Here is a 12,781-nt window from a genome sequence, read left to right as displayed (position 1 = left end):
GCACTGCTTCTTACACAACATGCCAGGTTAAAGTGTTCATTGAACACTTAGGCTAGAGCTAAGCAGCCAACAGAGAGACAAGCTACTCAAGGAGTAATACTGAATTCCCTAGGCATTACTTTTAGGATGAGCTAGATCGGCCTCTGGAGATGCCTGCTTCTCTCCTGAGGGCAAGCAGAATCTAGGATGACTGACTGAGATTCAGCTGCTTAGTTTCTACGTAGCTAAATCAACTCAGATCTAGATGAGCAGAAAATAGTACAAAAACAGGTTTGTGACACAGAGGACGTCATTTCCATTAACAATGGCCATTTGGAAAAAAAAAATTGTAGCATAGCTTACCATCACACAAACATAGGAGTACATATTTTCTGTATACTCCACAAATTTCTTCCTAAACCGTATTTTACATCTATAAGCAATACATTTCAGTGACATGGTACTGTATTCCTCCCACAGAGCATATAAATCCACAGTAGAAACATCCACAGCCACAGTTCAGTTATAAATCACTTACATTTCTTTGGAGTCACTTAGTCACCTTGCCGTGCTGTCGGAAGGGATGGTCTTTTCCTTTTTGCTCAAACTGGTCCTCCTTCCAGGAGCGTCTGTCACCTCTATGGCAGATAAGGACAAAAGGTCCTTAACTTTCACTTGAAATTATCTAAGGGTAAGAAGGGAAAGGAACACGGTAAGTGCAAGCATCCGTATTGTGTTTTACAGCAAGGTATCCCAATCGCCTCTTTAAAACACACTCCAGGAGCATTCTTACACACATGTACTGCATACCTCAGAGGAAATCCCACACGTTTTACATCTTTCTTTCTTTGTATTAAACACATAAAGTAGTCACCTACTCCACTCCCAAGATTCGTAACAACAAGATCATATTACTTTAAAAAGCGTAAGTGTACAAACTAAAAGATTACTTCCTATTATTCATTACTTATTTTGCACCACCAAGAAATTTTGAATACTTTTGGCAGGGTTCAAGCACACAATCACAATTTGCTGAACACAGGTTCACTGGAAATCAACTTGGCTACCCATTATTGATAAATACTCTAATCTCAATCTTCTGTTAAACAAAACAGCTCTCTATTGCACTACATCTTACTGCTCAGAAAGTAAGACCAGGGGTTTATGATGGATGGCTCCATGAAAACTTAAACTCACCACTCTGTCAGAGTCAAAACCATAAACTGAATGTTAAAAATCACAGGGAAAGGAATAAAGAACAAAGCATAACACATCATTTGCCGCTGTATTAATCCCCATCTTGAAAAGCGTGCTCCACTTTGGTGTCCAGCACAGAACACAACGGAACTAATTAGCAAAGGTTCAGAAAAGAAAACGTACACAATCAAAGGCTTAGAATGGTTTCCATATGAAGAACAATTCAGTACGCCACAACTAGCCAGACTGGAAAAGAGACAACTTAAGGGAGGGCATGATAGAAGCCTGAAAAAATGGAAGAGGTTGCACAGACGTCATCGGTTCCCTATCCCTTGAACTCAGGACCTGCCTAGTAAAACTCAACTTCCAAAGAAAAAGCAGGAGTTTCTTCTCCACAAAATGGGTAACAGAACTGTGGACTTCTTCCCAAGGATGCTGATGATGCAAGGAGTTTTCATGAGTCAAAAAGGAGAGCGGAGGTACCCTTGGAAGAGAGCCTTCACTCAAGACAGAGAATGGCCTAGGTGAACCATTGATCTGAACCAGGATGACTAGTCCTATCTCCTTGTATATTCATTTATGCTAGTGTAATTCAACAAATTCTTATGTCCATTTTACACCAATACATTAACGACACAATAACCAGAATTACTGCATTAGGTACACAGGGAGTCTAGTCTTACTAGCATTTGAAGTACAGGCTAGATCCTTTTGAACTGCAAAGTGAATTCCCATGGTTCTCTGTACTTTACTACATGCTTAAAAAATCTGATTGACTTTTCCAAAATAGCATCACCACAGAAAAAAAAAAAAAACAACGCTCAAATGAGGTAGCAAAATCTTACTGTAAAGGAGCAGCAGCCTTCCTCTCCCTGGTCCACAGTCCCAAAGCACCCAGGGCAGAGGGCTACAAAGCAAGGTTCTGCTTCTCAAGTTGTTTGCTGGTCTCACGTGTTTGAGCCTGTAACTTCATCCATATACTCCCACTCAGTTCAACACTTGTATAAATGCAGGTCAGCATCTCCATGTCCCAAGTTTCATCTCAAAACAAACCTTAAAAATCATATACTTTGTATTCCAATATCTTCTCTTTTGCTTTAATCTCTAGGATACAGCAGTGTTTCCGACTTATTTTGGGTAAGTGCAGATCAATTAAAATTCCTTCAGGGAAGCCTTCTGAACTGGCAGAAAGTGAATGACTGTCATCAGGAACAAACACTTTTTGCTGTCATGGACTGGCATGTCACTTTTGAGTAAAAACTAAGTTAATTAATTCTATCCATACCTACCAGGTGTACCAAAGGAATATAACCAGTCCTTTCTGCTCTTGCTAGATACAGATCTTTGTGTCTGTGAACTGAGTATCCCTATATGGAGACTTACGCATTGGCACATTATACGAAGCAGCCGCCTGTACTAGCACAAAAAAACATAACAGCACAAAAATAACTTTGTTCAGACACCAGTATGCAACCAAAGTCCCTTTTGCAAAATGCACGAACTAATACCCTAATGTTTCACCCCCAAATCAGAAAGTTTCCACTACATCTATGCACAGACCTATTTATTAACATTCTTTTTAGACCCTTCAGTGAGGAATTTGAATTACTGATACTTTTTTTGGTCAGCTTGATATATCAGATCAAAGTATGTTTACTGTTCTATCTATTCCCCCTCATCACTTCTACACTCTGCAAAAGAAGAGGCTGCTACGATGTTTGCTGTTCTGTTTAGTTCTGCAGCTCAAATGGCTACACTGAGGATGAAAGAAAATTCACTGTACAGTACACTAATGATCAAAGACCCATGTACTACTGGCCTATAGCAACATTTTAGGCCACCTCTCCCTTCTACCATTTGTCCAATTTCTCTGTTTAGAACAAAAATCTTAAGGGTAGGAATATAACCCATCCAGCTCAAAAGAAACCCAAGTTCTGTTTGATATCCTGCACATCACTGTGAATCTAACTATAAATAAGAGCAAGCTGTAGCAAACAAGAACCAAATGTCTTAGAATTGATATATGAGCAAAGACAAGCTTCTCACAGAACTGCAAAATTTAGAGAAGCGGACTCCAGGTATACTACAGCAGGTAAAATACCATCACAGGATAAACCCTTTAAAAACCATTTGATACTAGTAATAACAATTCAGAATTACCATTGCCACTACTTCAACATCGAGAAAGAATGCCATGAGAACAAGTATTAGAAAACAGCTACCTACTAGTTGCCAGATAAAAGCTGTGATTCTCACTCTTTCCATAGATGGCTTCAAGTTGCAATCAAAAAGTTTACAAAATCTTCCCATGAATATGATATTGGCTCTCTCACAGAAGTGCATGTAAAGGAGGAAAAGCTGATAAGCAACCACCTCGATTGCAAGCACTGGGTATCAAGTCACCCAAAAAGTTGTGTAAAAGAAGAATGCTTTCTTTTCAGCCACTTGTTATATAATCCCATCTGAATATTAAATGAGCATTCATGCCCACTTAAAAAATTTATTCCATATATTCCCTAATTCAATAATACTCCTGGTGGAAATCCACTTAGATATAAGATATATGAAGTTTTTACATTAATAACTTCTTAGCTTCTATTTTTGATTTCTGAAACAGCACAGTGATACAAGTAACCTATGAGATTAAAGGCACAAACATATTCCAGAGTACACATATATTAATTTGGGATATTAAAAGCTATGCTTGTGTGCAAGCTCACACCATTTCCCTAAGTTAAATAAGACACAAAGTCAAAGCTATACATGGTAAAGTGAACTTATTAGCATTACTGTTACGGGACTTTTTTGGCAATTCAAAAAGCCATAGCTGCATTACAAAGCCATCCCAAATAAGCATTGATAAAATACTTTCTCTCATGACTGCCATGTATTTTTAGAGTACATTACAGAAAAACGCGTAAAAGTATTTCAGGACTATACAAGTAAGTTTCTCAATTGTTTCAGGATTCTATATCTTATTTACAAAAAATCCAATGGTTCAAATCCCAGACTAAATTTGCTATATAATTCCATTTTTGTATGTAAGCATCCTATTAATTTTACTTTCAATACCTATAGCCTATTGGGTGAAAGTAAGTAAAAGACTAGAGCAGGATTTGGCCTGAAATCATACCATATCAACAACCAAGGCCTGAATTGGAGTTCTGATTTAAGATTCAATAATATTTACTCTCGTATGTAATTGTATAGTCAATCTAATATAGTATTACAATCATGTGCCTTTAGTACCATGTTTATCTAAAAGCCTTTACCCAGAAATCTTATGTCACAAAAACATAAACGCACAAAAACAATCATTGCTTTGCTAGTAAACGCCAAAACCTGTCGAGAAAGATGTATTAAAATGCAGCAACAAAAGACACAAATACACAAATAATTAATAAATAATTAAAGAAGTAAAGGTGTTATACTGCAAACTTCCCTAACTGTTGTGCTGTCTGGTTTGTCTGCGATTTAAGGAAGTTTATTACGCTATGATCAAAAAAACAGTACTTCAGAAAACATCAGAGTTGGCACTACTTCCCTTCTCTGACATAATAAAAAGTGTAAGGCAGGACAAATTATCTAATTGCAGGTAAAATTGTCTTTCTACTACTAGAGCTCATGCATCGGTGCTATTGAAGTAACCAATAATCTTCCCTATACTTTCATATAAATCTCCTGCAGGACCTGAAAATACCCACCAAGATTTTTAATATTTTAAAATATAGTCCTCTCATCAGTTGTATACTGAACTCTTCCTATCTTCTGGATTTGGATTGACAATAAGAGTTAAGAGAAATATTCATTTCTCTTGCAGATTTATACACTATTTAAAATATTGTCACGGTTTAAGCCCAGCTGGCAACAAAGCACCACGAAGCCCGTCACTCACTCCTCACTCCAGCAAGCCCATGGGATGAGAAGGGGAAAACATAACAAAACACTCATGGGTGGAGACAAGGCCAGGGAGGGATCACTCACTAATTATGGTCATGGGCAAGAGACAGACTCAACTTGGGGAAAAAACATAATCGATATCATTTACTACCAATAAAATCAAAACAAGGATAGTAGGAAATAAAACCACAGCTTAAAACACCTTCCCCCCACTCCTCCATTCTTCCTGGGCTTAACTTTATTCCTGATTTTCTGTCCCTCCTCCTCCCAGCAGTGCAGGGGGAATGGCGGTTGAGGTCAGTCCATCACCCGTTGTCCCTGCTGCTCCTTCCTCCTCAGGGGCAGGACTCCTCACTCCTCCCCTGCTCCAGCGTGGGGTCCCTCCCACGGGACACAGTCCTCCGTGACCTGCTCCAACGTGGGTCCTTCCCACAGGCTGCAGATCTTCCCGAACTTCCCTGGGACGGGTCCTTTCCACGGGGGCAGCAGTCTTTCAGTCACACACTGCTCCAGCGCGGGCCTTCCCATGGAGCCCCGGCCATCTTGGGGGGCCTCCGCTCCCCTCCACGGGCTGGGGGGGAACAGCCTTTCGCCTCACCACGGGCTGCGGGGGCATCCCCTCCTCCTCCTCCTCCTTCCTCACTGACCTCGGTATCTGCAGAGGGCTTCCTCCCACATTCCAGTCCCCTCTCTGCTGCAGGTTTCCCCTCTTAAATCTGTTCCCCCCCAGGTGTTACCGCCGTCACTGACGGGCTCGGCCTGGGCCAGCGGCGGGTCCCACTCGGAGCCGGGGAAGCTTCTGGCAGCTTCTCACAGGAGCCGGCCCTGTGGTCCCCTCCCCGCTACCAAAACCCCGACACACAAACCCAAAACAAGTATACTGACCAGAAATATAACCTTTAAACTGAATTGTAGGAGGATGAAAACAGAGGTAAGACCTGTGTCTAAATAATTCCTTGCATGGCTAGCTGTCTACCATCCCAAAGTAAATGCTATTATATGAGAGAGATAGATGATAGAGGACACAGGGTAACTAGCTCTATCAGGCAACCTGCCAACAAAGATATAATGCTGGATTTGGGACAATCAGATGGAATAGTCGGTAAACTGTTGTTAAATCAACATCCAAGCTTGGGGAGGTTAAACAGATAGTACTTCTATAGTACTTGCATAGTACTTCTTGTGGCAAGTACGTCTCAGAATATTTTTCTCCAGCAATGCCCAGTGGGAAGAGTGCCACCTCCTTTCTCCGACATTCCTTCCAGCTCTATCTGCCCTTCTCTTTCCAACGTTAGGCTGCCATACAACACAGGGACACACAGCAGGATCTGAAGAGACAAATGCTGAGCGGTTCAGTGCGATTCCAGTCATGCAGCATCACACAATATTCAGTCAGTCAGGGCTCTGCAATCAACACCGGCACTGACATGACAACAGCAGGAATTCAAGTTTTGTTGTTTAATCCACCTCATCTCTAAATGGTTTTGATCCCTATCACCTGAGAGAAGATGACTAATTAAGACACAGTACTGTTACAGTGCTGCAGTACTCCTAGACTGGGGGGGTGCAAAAGGTTTCTGTAGAGGGAGAGATGCGAGAAATTCCATAAAACTTCATTGAGCTTTTTTTTCTCTATTCCTCCTTTTCCTCTTTATTTGGCTTCCCACTCTCCCTTTTGCTGAAAACACTCTCCCCTCCCGCAGCCCTCTGAGGAACACAACACATGCGTGGAGCCAGCAGGGACAGGAGCACAAGAGGCGAGCATTCAGTGACAGCCGGGATGCCTCCTTGTCACCTTAGGCAATGCCGGGACACGGGAAGGGCTTAGATGGGATGGAGCGATGCTGAAGCCAAAGGTACAAGGGCATGATGTTTGAAAAACAGACTACAATTGATAAAACTCTGGAGACTGTGGCAGGCCAGACAGTAGGTGCATACATTTATTTGAGGGGGTGATTTAAATTGTTATACAAAAGAAGGAAGATCTAATCTAAAAATGCGAACACGGCTGTCCCTGAAAGGACTTGCTCTTGCGGACCTACCTGTTTGCTCTTGGGTGCTGTAAGCATGATGACATCTTTGGGACATCTTCAAATCCAAAATTTCCCTTCTGAACTTTGGCAGATTGGGATGTAATTAAACGTTCGGATACACTGTGTAGTTTTCTAGGAGAGTTTGATTTATTTTACTGTCATCATTCTATTGGCTGGTATGTATTTATTTCACAAAGCAGTCCAAGTCACCTTTTTGAATAACTGGCATTTGTATTATCTACTTCATTTCACACATGCAGAGCATCCAGTGGTCTGAGGGGTAAAGGCAAGATTCCAGAGAGGATGCAGCCGCGCAGTGACTTAAGCCACTCTGAACTGGGGCTGAAGCCACCCTAACTTCCCTCACCTTCCTCTTCAGCTCCAGCTGCAGACTCCCACTCCTTCCTTGTGCTGACTTGGACATTAGTGCAATTGCAAGGTGAGACAGATCAGGGAGTTTAATTATTTGAAAATAGTCCTGCAAAACAAGTAATCAACTTTTGACCAAAATAGGGACATTCCTGCCAGGGCAAGAGAGGAACGGGGAGACATGGCCTGGATAAAGGTGGGACCAGACCATCATGATGTGGCTTGGCTTGCACTGCTGGGTGCGTCTTGGGGTGTAGACTGATGAACACTTCTTCCAGCTCAGCCGCAGCACCACATCCCCCTTCCCAGAGCTGGTCACTGAGCTGTGCCAAGGCAACTGCATGGAGCTACGTGGTCAGCTGTGCCGGGTAACTAGTCTAGATTAGAAGTAAAGGCAAAGTAAAAGCTGTTTTCAACCTTAGAGCCCACCTTGCAAACCCACAAACCACTCTGTATGAGCATCTTCAGAGGTACAGCAACGAGGTGAAGGAACCAAAAGATGTTTAAGCCAGTACTACTACTAAAGAAGCATTTACCACCCCATAATCTGATTAGCCTACAGACTCCAGCAGTCAAAAGCTATCAGATATCGCTGCAGCCTACCAAGTGCCCTCATCCCCAGCTGCCTCTCCATCCGCTCCTCTCCAGCCTACAAAGACACACTACAAAGAAGTGCAAAGACCCACACTACACATGAGATGGAAGTGCAGTCCTCGGGGCACAGGTGTGGGCCCCATGACAAGGGACGGGCTGCAGAAGGGCAGCAAGGACTAGAGCATTAAAGTGCAGCAGCTGCCGGTTTCAATTTACATGCCTTAGAGAACTGGGCCCCATTATTAGAGTGGGTGTACACCGGTCTGGCATGCTTTACCGTGTTATAGTTATATCTGTATATATAGGTACGCACACGCTTGTGATCAATTCTCTAAATAGCCCATTGTTAGTATTTATATTATAAAGTGAAAACTAAATCAAAATAGCAGGGTGGTTTTTGGCCTTAAGATTAACTCTTTCAAAACTCCAAAAGGAGACCCTAAATTCTACTTTACATCGTTCTTCATTTTAATCATACATGATCTGTACAACAGATTTATCACATTTTTCCAGACAACATGGCTGTACTTTAGCTAATACAAAGTACATAACTTACATACACATTGTCTACCTCATTTAGAGTGCACAGAAAAACAACTGCAGTCCCTCATTCTACTAAACTATTGTCCACATTTTAACAGGTTTGTTAAATAGGTACAAGAGGGTACTCATTAAATGAAACCTTAATAAGAGCTATCAGTTTGTAAACAGAGCAGGAAAGTATGGTAAAACTGAATTCACAGTTCAAGAAATTCTATTTTTAATATTTAATAAGTTTAGATTTGCTTATGTATTCACTTTCCCCACACTAAAAAAAATAAAATAAAAAAAAAAACACTTAGAAAAAACAGGGGAAAATACCTTATCTGCATTTCTCTTGCAATTCCATTTGGACAACAGTATTTCCTAAACGTAGCCTATTCACTGCTGGATATGTAATTACCTTCAGTTCATAGTCTAGACATTAATGCTTTCGTAGTATTTAAGACTCCTTGTAACATGCTTGCTGCTTTAAGTAAGCAAGGCTAAATCTTGACCAGATAAATTAGCAAAGAATGCAATAAAAGCTGCAATAAAAGAACTTTATCCTCCAAACCTTCAAGTTGCTGCTAAATGAGATTTCTTTGAAATGCAGATCAGTTGAACTAGATTAGTGAATTTTAGCTCCTGTCAACATCATAACAAAATACAAATACAATTGTTCACTGGCCTTATCTCCATGCTTCCATCTGCTGCCTTGTTATTTACTTTCCTTGATTTACTATGCAGATCTAAATAAGACACATCAAGGAGGGCTTACAACACAATGGCTTCTTAAGCTTTACATCAAGGTATTTGAAACTGAAGCCCTGAAAGGGCTGCCATCAAAGACATATCTCTAATGAACTTCCATATCAGAGGAGGTTTGGTATTTAATACTGCTGTGAAAAGAAAAAGCCACAAATCAGAATGGCCTATGAAGGAAAATGTCTGCAAATCTTGATGAGATTAGCACCTACCAGAATTAATATCCCAATAAAAATGATATCTGGTTCCTTGAAGAGTTAAACTTCCAACCGTTGGAAAAATAATGCCTAGTGTCAGAATGGGAAAACTCAGCTGACAAGGTCGAAAGGTCAGGGCAGTATTCTTTTTTCTCCACAAAATGTTCAAAAAGCATTTTTGCTGGTGGCTTGATTAAGATACTGTTGACAAAATGGCCTTGGAATGAAATAATTAACACAGTCGACAGCGCTACTATGGTACTTTCCGCAACAGCGGAATTTTACAGTATCTTTAAAAAATTTAGCAACAACTTCATGGCAAAACAACATAATCTAAAATGACAGCATGCAACATTTGTTCATCAATTTTACTATTTCCCTTTCTCCCCCACAGCAATCTATGGCAGTGCAGGATAAAATCTTCTGTCAGTTTGCTTAAAAAAACAATCCTTAAGTTCCATTTCTATTACATGCCACAGCCCTACTTGGAAAGCGCAATAAATGAAGAAGTTTCCTCCTCGTGATTTAAACTCTCTGTATATCTGATAGATTAAACAAATATAAACAGCTTAAAAGTTTCCACAACCCACGCGTAACCTTGTGCAGTAAACCGTCAGCTCCCGCAGCGTGCTGCTGTTCGACAGGAATTTTTTTTGCTAGGCACCAAAGTACATAAACAAATTATACTTTTCTTTAAGAAAGCATTTCAATCATTTATGTTCTTCTATGGCAAGGGAAGATCCCACAAGCATGTTCCGTACCGTGGATCAATCAGCTCCAAACCGAAGTAGACATGTTGTATGCTCCAGTGCCCGGAAATCATGCTGCAGGCTTACCAGATGATGAAAACGGAGGTATGCAGTGTAGGGGAGCCCCACATGGCACCCGCTAGCTTCTGGGCATGTCAAACTTCACAACTACCCTACAGTCAATGACAGCAAACACCTTCCCTTTTCTTCTCGCCTCCGAACATGTACTTGTCTTTCTACCCTCCTTCCAAATTACAGGCAGTCTTCCAGAAACAAAGCCCCCAAACAGAAGCAGCATCCCATGGCTATACTGCAGAAACCTCAGTTGTCTTTTTGCTAGATTTCATTTCGTACGGGCTATGTTCCAGGCTTACTTACGGCCACGAGAGACCACTACCTTTCCTTGTTTAATGAAATGACAAAACAACAGATTTGCATATGTAGAAGCAGGTGCTGTAACAGGTTTGACTACTCTTGACCTAAAGCATGTAAAAAAGATTTATCAGCAACAGCTGTCCCTAAGGTACTGGGGCTCTGACGGACAGTAAAAACTTTACCATCTGCACCGCCGTGTGTTGAAAATGACAATCTGAATTAAAAGCTGGTCAACAAATCTCATATAACTAATGCCTTCCGTATCCCCATCCATATGTTGAATTCCCAAGATATGCAACACTTGGATTATCTATCCTAAGTACCAGTCTTTAAATAAAATAAGACAATCTAGGAAGATGTGAAAACTAAGTCTGTGGGAGTTGCTACTTATTCACGAAACAGGCATTTAAATAATACTTTGAACGTACGTAAGTTTGAAATGCTTCAACAATTTCACATCATTATATAAACATCTGTTCTTTTAAAATAGTATTATATCTCTTTTTGGAATTAAAAAACAGCTATAAATATTTACGTAGGCTAATTTGAGGATTTACAGTGCTACAGCATTGTTTAGCTTGTGGATTATTAACCAACACAATTTTTGTTTAGCTTAACTTGTCTGAAGGCTTTCATGAATGCCTTGACAAAAAACCTGATTGATAGCAGAACATTTCAGAGCATCTCTGTGTTCTCTGCACAATGAAGGTATCGCAGGGAAGTGAGGTTTGTGGTTTACATTCTGACTTTTCTCTATGAAGAAGAACTGTGGTTTTTCCCCCGGACCAGAGGAAGGAACCCGAGAGTCTGAATATGACCCCTTGGTGAACACAGTGACTTGTTCTGGAGCTATGCTAGCAGAAGGTAGCACCATATGCCCCGAGCCCCAACTTGGATGCTCTTTCTACAGTCTAATGTGCTTGTCAAAAGATGTTAAAATCACAGATTTACTTTCTCTGGATATACTTTATTATTGTACAAAGTAAAAAGAAAGGATAATACAATTTATCATGACTTACACAGACTAGCATCCAAAACGTACTTCTACCGGTTTAAACTGTGAGAACCTTTTTTATTGGTGAACAGTTTCTGAGGTGTTTAACATTACAGCAATCTTGTGCCTGATACCAATCACAGCTATTATAACTCTTATTGATTACAAACTAACCACATTCTCAACTTTAGTATTAAAAATTTTCCTTCTCATACAAGTGTGGAAAAATAAGGTTCATTACCTGAAAAGGAATGAAAATTACCAATCTTTGCTCCACTGAATTTCATGGAACTTTTTAATTTGAATCTTTTTTTTTTCTTTTTTAATTAAAAAGTTCCGTGATCTTACCACAGATCTTACCACTGTAACCCAGGCAGGAAAATTACTAAAATAAGAAAAAAATAATCCATGGAGCACATACTGGAAGCAAATTTAAAATAACAGAAAACATGCTTCACAACATTTCTAATGATAATTTTAAATGTGGTGGCACATGTGAATTCATTCACTTCATGTTTTGTTGTTCAGTTTTTAGAAGAAAGAGAAGCATTTTAATTTAAATATATGTACGTGCACATATATATTTGCAGGCACTGCTGAAAGACGGGCGGTACTTTTTTCTCAAGTGAGTAATAAAACTACCTTGCACAATTTTGTGAGACTCAAGTCATCTTTCGAACAGTTACAATTTCTTGCAAAAACAACGCAGACTTGAAAAAAGAAAAATACAATTTATTTACTCACTAGGTTGTAACTGTCTGTTGAGAGCTACAGTGATCCCCTCAAGAGCATAAATATTTAGACAAATTTTAAAATGTGTATTATATACTTGACAGAACGTATTTACATGACAGCTCAGAGCTTAAGCAATCTGATCAGAAATATTTCCCCTATAAAACAAAGTCAAGTCAGAAAAAAAAAAGCAGCTCAGCCGTGTAAAGAGGCTTGAGATTAAAAACATAACCATTTAGAAACAGATTAGCCATTTAAGTGTTTGCGTCAAAATTGCGATAACCTTCATCCTACTTCCCGATTCACTGGATCCTCCGCGTGAGTTCATGAAAATCGAAGATGAGCAGCGTACGGCATTAACCCTGTGTCTTCTTT

General features: G+C 40.2%; 1 protein-coding gene across 4 annotated transcripts in view; it reads right to left on the bottom strand.

Annotated features, from left to right (window-relative positions):
- FOXP2 (forkhead box P2) overlaps window positions 1-12,781 on the bottom strand; it is a 433,685-nt gene that overhangs the window by 365,597 nt on the left and 55,307 nt on the right. For all 4 annotated transcript variants that reach the window (XM_075059023.1, XM_075059020.1, XM_075059022.1 and 1 more), the window contains exon 2: window positions 518-664. The gene's annotated coding sequence lies outside the window, so the exon portion shown is untranslated. The remainder of the gene's footprint in view (window positions 1-517; window positions 665-12,781) is intronic.

The sequence above is a fragment of the Buteo buteo genome, chromosome 28 (genome assembly GCF_964188355.1).
Source record: "Buteo buteo chromosome 28, bButBut1.hap1.1, whole genome shotgun sequence".
NCBI lineage: Eukaryota > Metazoa > Chordata > Aves > Accipitriformes > Accipitridae > Buteo > Buteo buteo.
The sequence above is the reverse complement of the archived record's forward strand: the minus strand, read 5'-3'. Positions and strand labels throughout refer to the sequence as shown.